At 39.0% G+C, this 10213-nt stretch overlaps 2 gene segments (V, D, J or C); one reads left to right on the top strand and one right to left on the bottom strand.

Moving 5' to 3' along the window:
* The first annotated feature begins 1652 nt into the window (after positions 1-1652).
* On the top strand, positions 1653-2134 carry LOC308384503 (Ig kappa chain V region 2717-like). The segment is given in 2 exons: positions 1653-1704; positions 1812-2134.
* A 1177-nt stretch (positions 2135-3311) lies between these two features.
* LOC308384502 (Ig kappa-b4 chain C region-like) lies at positions 3312-3790 on the bottom strand. The segment is given in 2 exons: positions 3787-3790; positions 3312-3637 (listed from the first exon to the last, which is right to left on the bottom strand).
* Positions 3791-10213: the final 6423 nt, after the last annotated feature.

The raw sequence follows: 10213 nt of genomic DNA, 5'->3' as shown, positions 1-10213 counted from the left end.
TCGCTCAGTGAGATGCAAGTAATAAAAAGGATTATTATTAGTATTATTTTTTTTTTTAAATCTTTGTCATCTTTGTGCCAGAAATGAGAAAGAAACACAGAAAGAAGATGAGCGAGAGAGAGTGGGTGAGAAGAAATGTTTCATATAATGCAAAAAACCCTGTAAATCGCATAAAAACATAAAGATATTTGCAAGCAAAAAATACAATGCATGTTGTTTTTCTATCTGATTCAAAGAAAAATACAATTTATAAAAACTATATAATAAAGATTATTCCTCACGCATTTACATTATAGCCATATGATGAATAACTGATTATAGTGAGTGCTTCAGTAACAGCTGATCAGCACGTGTGTGTAATACCACACACAGGCCACCAGAGAGCAGCACTGTTATACAGCTTTACAGACACGTCCACGGCTGATCAGTTGAAAGGTTTATTGTACTTTATTAATAAATTAAATGCTTTACATGTGACACATTTCACAGAAGTCGAGCTCAATAAAGAAGCTTCAAGAAAAAAGCATAGAGTCAAACCAAGGACATTACTCCTGCAACATGAGCATTGTCTACGCAGCCAGAGGTATTTATCTTAATTTGAATTAAAATCATCAAAGGTTGCTGAGTTTTCTTCTGATTTTCAAGCATTTTAGTTTTATACAAATGCTATAACTGTATTTATGACTTAGCTCAGTTTAAAATGAGTTTTAACTGACAGATTTGCTTCATCATTTTAAGGGATGAAGGGTTCTGTCCTGGCAACGTCTGACTAGAAACTAGAGCAGCAGATGAGTCACAGAGTCCCTCCTTACTCAGTATTATGTTAACAGTCTTTACAGAAAGACGTTTAGACATTTAGAGAAATTAGGATTACAGGAAAAACTGGAAATTTAATTCATTGTGATCTTCAACATATTTCGGTTGGCTCGTGTGATGGGGCACGCAATCAATGGTGGATCAATGTCCCTCTTAAGGGAAAATCTGGGACTTTCCACCATTTGCCTTTTAGAACCAAAGAAACTTCTCGGATGAAACATCCTCAAGAACTTACAGAGGTCCAGTCGCTTTATTTCCAGACTCCTAAGATAAATAACTAATAACACATTTTACATTGATTTATGAATACTAAAGTATAAGTCCACGGTCATTAAGTGTGATCCTTTACATTAATTTTAGCCAGACGTAATGAATCCTATGTGAAGTGTGTCCCTGTTGAATATGGTCCAGTGGGTTGTACCTTCACTTACTTTTAGTCTGCAGCAAATCTATTAGTATATTTACATAAAGATTGTGTTATTCTACCCCACGCATAATCAGCAATTATAGGAGAATTTTTTCTTAAATAGACAAATGTGCACAAATTCTAATTATTAAATTACAGAAATGAAAGATTAATAACTAATGATATTTTCTTACTATCTGAAAAATTTACACTTGGTGAAGTATTAACATTTTTAAGTTTTTCATGCAAATTTTTGTATATGGATGGATTACTGTGCAAAAAAAGGCATTTCCATAGAGGGGCACTTTGCATCAGCAGCACCATGCTCCAGTGCTCTGGGAGAGTTTATAGTCCTGAGAGTTGAACACTGGATGACTGACAGCTGTCCTTCATCACAACAGAAGCCACAGAAATCCTCCTCATCAAAAACATGACTTTGATCTGCGTCCTCATCTGGACTCTCCTCTGCTGCTGCTTCACAGGTAAAGTCCAGAGAATCAAACTCCTCTCCTCTATCAACATCTGTCCCTCTGAAATGAAGCCCACAAAACCATGAAGCTGCTTTATGTTTTTGTCTCTGTGTCCTCAGAGTCCAGAGGACAGATCACAGTGACTCAGCCTGGAGCAGTGAGCTCTGCTGTGGGAGGATCTGTGAGCATCAAGTGTACGACCAGTCAGGATGTTTATAACAACAACTATATGTTCTGGTACCAACAGAAAGATGGAGGAGTTCCTAAACTGCTCATTCACTATGCTAGCACTCGAGTATCAGGGATTCCAGCTCGTTTTACAGGCAGTGGATCAAACTCTGACTTCACTCTAACCATCAGTGGAGTCCAGGCTGAAGATGCAGCAGTTTATTACTGTCAGAGTGATCACTACATTAACAGTCAGAGTGTGTTCACACAGTGAAAAACAGTCGTACAAAAACCTCCCTCAGTCAGACTGAACAGAAACTGAAGTGACTGCTGCAGCTGGAAGATACTGCAGAGACTGATACAGTTCACTGAGGACACACACACACACACACACACACACACACACACACACACACACACACACACACACACACACACACACACACACACACACACACACACACACACAAAATGAAGTGATTCATCACAAATTTGTGTCCTACATCGCATGTATGTTGTGTTCAACTTTCAAATATATATTTAACTAAAGAACAAACGTGGGCCATTAACAGATACCAGGATAAGTCCTGTTCATGACCTTTGACCTTAGAGCAAACACTGAATCTATATCAAGATAAAATAATCTGAATCCAAAAAGCTGAAAATGTTCCTGATCAGTGAGGCTCAAAATAAAAACAACACACCTGTGAATTTAAGTGTAAACATATCATCAAACATGAACATGAGTGAAAAAGCTGTTATTGAACCGAAGGTGTTTTTTCATAGTTTGTTCATATCATCATTCATTTAATCTTCTCCTTGTTCGTCAATGAAATTAAAACTTTGTTCTTCAGATTCTTTCTAATCACTCCTTGCATTCGTTGACTCTCCTGTCTGTGAGTTCTCCTCAGAACAAACAGCTCATTAGAGACACTAAAGACTCTTTCTTCTTTAGACTTGCTTTGTAGTCTGGTGAGACTGTTTCCGTGGTAACCAGGTCCCAGCATTGCTTCATGAACCAGTCTGTCTGGTACAGGTGAGCAACACCACCAACAACCTACCACACACATTTAAATAAACATAAAAATAACCTGTACAACTTTAAAACTCCTTTTTGCCAAAATGCAGATCTCCTTAATGGTTCTTTCAGCCTGTGTTTTATTTTACCAGTGTATAATAAAGACATCATGTTGGAGTGCAGAGTTGGTCTAAATTCTTCTAAATGAAACATATATTCATCAAGTGCAGGTTTGTAGATTTGAATAAAATTAAATGTCTGATTCAACCAAAATTCACTTTGCAAAACATCTTTATTACCTAAAACATGAATGTTGTCATTATGAGAAAGAAAATAACAGTTTTAGTCTTTATTTGTTCTTAAAAAAGAAAGATGGAGAGACAGTTACAGAGTTGAGAATGAGAGCATTAAACCAGTATCAGGTTGAGTCAGGTCAGGACTGGGAACACTGGTCTCTCCTCAGTGGCTCTGAGACCAGAGCCTGGCAGCCCTGGGTGGCCTCACAGGTCACAGAGCCCACCTTCATCCAGCGGTCTGCAGGGAGCCTCAGGGTGCTGCTCCAGCTGTAGAGGCCGTCGTTCTGCAGCACCACGGGGCTCCTGCTCTCCTCCCAGCTGATGCTGCCACTGCCATCCACCTTCCAGGACAGACTCCAGTCTGAGGGGAAGCCCTTGTTGGCCAGACATGTGATTGTTGCAGTCCCCTGCTGTAGCTCCTCACTGGAGGGGGGCAACACTGTCAGGACGGGACGGGCATCACCTAGGAGACACCAATCAGCTTAGAGCACAGGGAGCACACAGCTGTCAATCAAACCACAGACAGTCGGACACCTTTACTGTAAGAGCTGATTTTCTCCGTTAAGAAGTTTCTGTCAGGTGTTTTTTCTGCTCCACCAGTCATTCACTCACACATTGTTTCACTTCCCTTTCAGAAACCTCTCATGCATATCAGCACAGAGAGAATCATCACACAGTTTGAGCTGAAATATGTTCAAACTACACTGGAAATAAAAGAAGCAGAAGTGGAAACATTTACAAAACAAGTTTAAAATCATCAATATTGTACATGACTGACATTAATATTAACTGGAAACAAATAAATAGAATAAATTAATGAATTCAGCGAAACGAAATGCTCTTCATGTATATCTAAAACAATTTTTAAAATTCACACAAACTCAAAGTAATTTCAAACAATACTTGAAAGTTTTTCTTCTTTATATTATTGTTGGATTTTTTTTTCGGTTTTAATTTGACTGAAATGTAGACATAATATTTTGACAGAGCAGATCTGAATTATCCTCCACGACACAAGAGGATGATAAAAAATTCCAGCATCAAACTTATTGTAAAGCTACGTGCTTTTCTCTTAAAATCAGAAGAGAAATTGTTAAATGCACTTTAATAAAAAGACAGTATTTGATAGTAAACCAGAATAAACTTACGTCCAACATTCAGTCTGGTTCCTCCACCGAACGTGTACCACAGTGAAACAAACTCATTGAGGCGCTGTACAAAAACCTCTGACTGTAGAGAGACACGGCTCTCTGACTCTGAGACAAACAAACTCAACTAAATAATTCACTGTTTGCACAGCAGCCATGACTCAGCTGATGTGACTTCTTCAAATACCATCATACAATGTTAGTTTAAATACAGTTCAATCCATGAGCTTTTGGACGATCACATTTTTTTGTCCTGTCCCGTTCGGCACTGAAGCAATCAGAATTACTGTCTGAAGGCCAAGAAAAATTCTCAACAGATTTATTTTCTCAAGTGAATCAGTGCCATACTGGTTCACTTGATTGATCTTCATTATTTTTTTATTTTTTTATTTTTTTAAATGATTACAATTGGAACAGATATAACCGGGGGATCGTAAAGAGAAAGACAGATAAGAGAAGTTTAAGAAAAGTAGAGGGAAAGAAAAACAGAGGGGAAGAGGGACAGTGAGAAAAGACAATGAAAACCCATGAGATCACCTGCTGGAAGAAAAAGAAGAAAACAAGCAAAAAGAGAACAACACAGTAGGGAGACCACAGCAACAACCTAGATAAGCATAAGTAAGAGTAAATAATAAAGACTGAATGCTACTGAGCAGCACAAAAGACCGACAGCAGACGATATGCTTAGAGGCAGCATCCAAGGAAGACGGTGAGTGTCTGTGCACACCTGTGTGCGTGAGTGCGCTTGTTTCCAAAAGGTTTCTCCATGTAACTATCTAATAGTAATTGCGGGGAACCATAGCACTGCCCCCCAGGACATGGAGCAAGCACGGAGGACATCCAGGACCCAGACATCTAGATTCCACTCAGAGCACAAGAGCCCAAGCAGGACCACTGGAGGGACAGCCGCCTCCCTCCTAGAAACAAGCTGGGGAGAGCCCCAGACGGGTGTGTGTGGGGGGGCGGTGAGATGGAGTCTAAGACCCAACCAGACATATAAACATAGACAAAGCTCTTCATAAAACATGCCTCATCCACAGACATTCGTATAAACACTAAATCCTATGCCTGAGTGCTTTCTATCTAGCATTGAGACAAATGTTCAGCATTTTACTCTCACCAGTCAGAGAGTCTAAAATATTTGAAACTGTAGCCTTTTGTGTTTGTCACTGATCAATATCTGAGTAATATTATTCATAATTAGGCACTAACACACATGGTGTCTTGATGCACGCTCAATCATCCAGGTAAGTAAAACCCACAAGGTTGATTCTGTTCATCTGGACGCAGCGTTTTCAGGGGGAGAAACGTTTCGTCACTCATCCAGGTGACTTCTTCAGTCTCAGCTGACTGCAGGTTTCTCCAACCTTAGAAACAGCACATTTGCATAATGACTGAAACCAGCCCACTGAAGGAACAATGGGCTGGGAGGTCAGTTCCTTGATCATTAATATGCAAATTCTCATGACCATTAATGAACAGCCACTGATCAACGGCCATGAGTAACACACATGGTCTGGTGCAAAGATTCAGTATAAGTTCTGATGATGTGCTGCTTATGTTTTTAAGCTGTAATCTTTATAGTGTAGTACAGAGCACGATGAAGAAATGATGACTTTTCTTCGTGCAAATATTTACCAACTGTATTACCAGATTTTAAGTACGTCACAGAATAGCCTGCCCAATCCTCACAACCAAAACTTGCTCAGCATAGGATGCACAATGTAAAACTTTAAAAAAATGCTTTTAAAAATAATCAACAAAACACAAATTGTTGAGTTTATGAATAACTCAATGGATTAATTAAAAAGAGAAAGAGGAAAAAAAGATGAAATTACAGCAGACAGGAATACCAAATCACTGATTCTTGAACACAGAGTAAACCTTTTATAATGGACAAGGGCATTTCCATGATTTCCATAGAGAGGCACTTTGCATCAGCAGCACCATGCTCCAGTGCTCTGGGAGAGTTTATAGTCCTGAGAGTTGAACACTGGATGACTGACAGCTGTCCTTCATCACAACAGAAGCCACAGAAATCCTCCTCATCAAAAACATGACTTTGATCTGCGTCCTCATCTGGACTCTCCTCTGCTGCTGCTTCACAGGTAAAGTCCAGAGAATCAAACTCCTCTCCTCTATCAACATCTGTCCCTCTGAAATGAAGCCCACAAAACCATGAAGCTGCTTTATGTTTTTGTCTCTGTGTCCTCAGAGTCCAGAGGACAGATCACAGTGACTCAGCCTGGAGCAGTGAGCTCTGCTGTGGGAGGATCTGTGAGCATCAAGTGTAGGACCAGTCAGAATGTTAATAGTAATTGGTTATCCTGGTACCAACAGAAAGATGGAGGAGTTCCTAAACGTCTCATTTACTATGCTAGCACTCGAGTATCAGGGATTCCAGCTCGTTTTACAGGCAGTGGATCAAACTCTGACTTCACTCTGACCATCAGTGGAGTCCAGGCTGAAGATGCAGCAGTTTATCACTATCCTAACAGCCAGCATGTGTTCACACAGTGAAAAACAGTCGTACAAAAACCTCCCTCAGTCAGACTGAACAGAAACTGAAGTGACTGCTGCAGCTGGAAGATACTGCAGAGACTGATACAGTTCACTGAGGACACACACACACACACACACACACACACACACACACACACACACACACACACACACACACACACACACACAGAGTGAAAATGTCATTGTTGCTAAAGGAAAACAAAGTTGGAAATATATCATTTATTTTTAACAAATCATTTATGACCTTTGACTTCTGCTTCATACCAGCTCAAATAAATCTCAATTTCTAAATATCGATCATTATCAAAAATCATATTTCTGTAAGAAAAAAAATCTGACACTAAATGAACTCAGCAAAAGTCAGTGAGTCATAATTATCTGCACAATTTAGCAAATACTTCAAATAGAAACTTTAAGTCCAAATCAGTCAAATGATCAAATTTCCATCTTTTCTTTCTCAGGTTTTTAGATTTTCTCTTTTTTGCTGTTCAACACTGCCATGGTCCAAAGACCTGTTGACTTCCTATTCATGTTTTTTGATTATTAATATGATTCGTTTCATTTATTTTCTGTTTTCCAGTCGCATCTCTTCGTCCCTCTGTTCCTTATGTTCTGCCAACCCGTGTCTCAGAGCTATTCTCTGGTTCCCTGTTGTATTTGGATTCTGCGTTCTGTGTGAGTGTATTCGTCATGTCTGATGAGGTTCAGCTGTGTCTGCCTTCTGTGGTGTATTCCCTCGTTACCCTCTGTGTATATTAGTATGTGTTCTAATAATAGCACTGACACATGTTCACATTCCTCCAATTGAGTTATTAATATTTAAACAGGTTATAGTCAAAGGTCAGCTGCCAATCTCAGAGTTAACCAACTCTGACTTTAAACTTAGGAGTTAAAACTGCTTTGTTCCTGAAAGCAGTTGAACAAATTGAGTTGAGCTGGAATCTTGAGCTCTCAGTTTGAGAACAGATGAAGGTAAATTTATTGAACTGTTTACCTCGACTTAAGCACATACCTGTGTACTGAACAGCCCTCGTCAGTGGATCCCAACACCAGTATTTGGCAGTAACAGGTGAGCCTCAACTTTAATTGGTAAAGAGACACCATGAGAACTGACATTACAATACTTTTATTTTACAAAAGTCAGCGTCTTTCAGTTCAAAGTTTGTTAGGCAGCTATTGTACATTTAAAACAACAACACAAACACAACGCAGCAACAAGAAACTATGCAGTATATTATAACCGAATACTTAAACATGTCTGCACAACAACCTTTCAAAAGAACATTTCTAGATGAATTGTTATTTTCCTTCCAATACTTGAAGCATTTTCTGAACATCACTTTTTGGTGCATGGCTTGTTGCATGCATACCCCACCTGTCTCAACGGGACTATAAATACAACTATATACAGTCACATTTGTAAAAACAAAAAACCTTTATACTAAACACTTTTAAAATGTACAATTTTGAAGAAGCCCAGGAGCAATCCCATTTCAGAACACTTAGAATAACACAACTTCATCCCAAAAGGCCACAGGTTTCAACCACAGCTTTCCAGCATCAGCTCATGTAAATGCAGCTACAGCTTTCCAAATCCCAGGAATCCTTTTAATGCAGTGTTCATAAGATCTTTAAATTGATCCTCGTATGCAACACGTCTCGGAAGATACAGGGATAAGCTGCACATCAATGCGTATCCCCGACTCCTGATCATAAAAGTCTATGTTGCAGGACCCCATGTCACGGTTCTGGGTCCGTTGGACCCAGTATTTTGTGTCTATTATATTTCGGTTTAATTCTGCTTCATGGATTGTTTTCTTATTCTCGTAGTGATGATTATTATTTCTTGTTTCTGTTTATCCGTGCTTAAGGATTTGTTCTCAGTTATATCTCACGTTTAGTTTAGTTCAGGTTCCATGTGTCATTCTCTGTCTCTCAGTGTAAAGTCTGCATGCTTGTTTAATAATTCACGTTTCCTGTTTTATTGTGAAAGTCTTTGTCTTATGTTAGTGTGTGCAGCTTGGCTCCCCCCGTCTCGTTAACCCTGATTTCTCCCAGCTGTGTCTCCCTCCTGTTGCCCATTCACTGATTACCACCCTGTGTATATAAGCCCTGTGTTTTCCTGTGCTCAGTGTTGCGTCGTACCCTCAGATTATGCCTGTGTGTTTCTGTTCTCCATATTCCGTGTTCACTTCAGGTTTTGTTTTCGTACCAGCAATAAAGCTGAGGTTTTTTAGTTTCACGTTTGTGTCTTAGTCCTGCGTTTAGATCCTCCTCTTCGCCTGCCCGCACACAGAGCCCTGACACCCCAGTGGTGGAAGTAAGTCAGCCCCAGTTATAAAGACCAGCAGCTCTTCAAACGTGTGGTCCACCTCTTGCTCTGTTAAAATACATACAACTAGTAAATAAACCGTAATGTGTAGGTTCATGAATAAAAGATTTATAATCAGTTACACTGACTGTTATGTAGAGCGGTTGCATTAATGACAATTTAGGAGTCAAAAACAGGTTGTTAGGCAAAACTAATACTGCGAAGCATCGTATAAAGAAAAAGCAAAGCAATCCTGCCCTCCTAAGACACAGGACATTAATTTTTGTCCTCCGAGTCGGAGACCTGTATGTCAAGGACCCTTGACAGGTATTCATATACCTAAATGCCAAGAGAAAGAAAATATGTGTGTCGTCGTTAGGATAGGGATTTATGTTGGTGTGAGAGACTGTAGCCTACAAGTTCATATTGTTCAATGACAGTTATGACATGTTGTGTTTCAGGTGATTTTACAGAAAAAAAACAAAACAAAATAACGTACTGAATACTTTTAACAAAAAAACTCTGTATATTAAATGACTTCTAAAATACCTACCCCAACACTGATCACGAGAATAGACTCATTCTTATACAGCGCTTTTCTGCTCCACCTGTGCAGTCAGTGTTTCATACAACAAACTGCAACATGCTGAAACATTTCATTACACAGCATGCAATGAATTTGCATAAATGTAATGTCTTTAATATCCTGCTTAGTAATGGCAGTGTCTCTCAATTCCCCTTCGCACTTACTCTTTAACATAAACTTTGCTTTACTTCATGTATTGAAAGTGGCTTAATTCTACTGACTCATATTGACTACAGATAGCACACTGGCTTCCAATTAGAACCCTGGAAATCATTATTTAGAGTTTAATATTGACATCACCACAAAAGTAAGACAAAGACTCGGTCCTTATTTAATGTAGATATTTTTTTATTCTTTAAAACTTTAAACAAACTTTAAACTTTAAACAAAGCAATGAAAAATGAGAGAAGGAATTGGAAAAAAAAAAAAAAGCAGTGTGAAAGTAAGACCAGCATAAAAGTCACATATAGT

This window comes from Rhamphochromis sp. 'chilingali', assembly GCF_963969265.1.
Source record: "Rhamphochromis sp. 'chilingali' genome assembly, chromosome: 17".
NCBI lineage: Eukaryota > Metazoa > Chordata > Actinopteri > Cichliformes > Cichlidae > Rhamphochromis > Rhamphochromis sp. 'chilingali'.
Note: the sequence above shows the minus strand (reverse complement) of the source record. Positions and strands in the feature narration are given on the sequence as shown.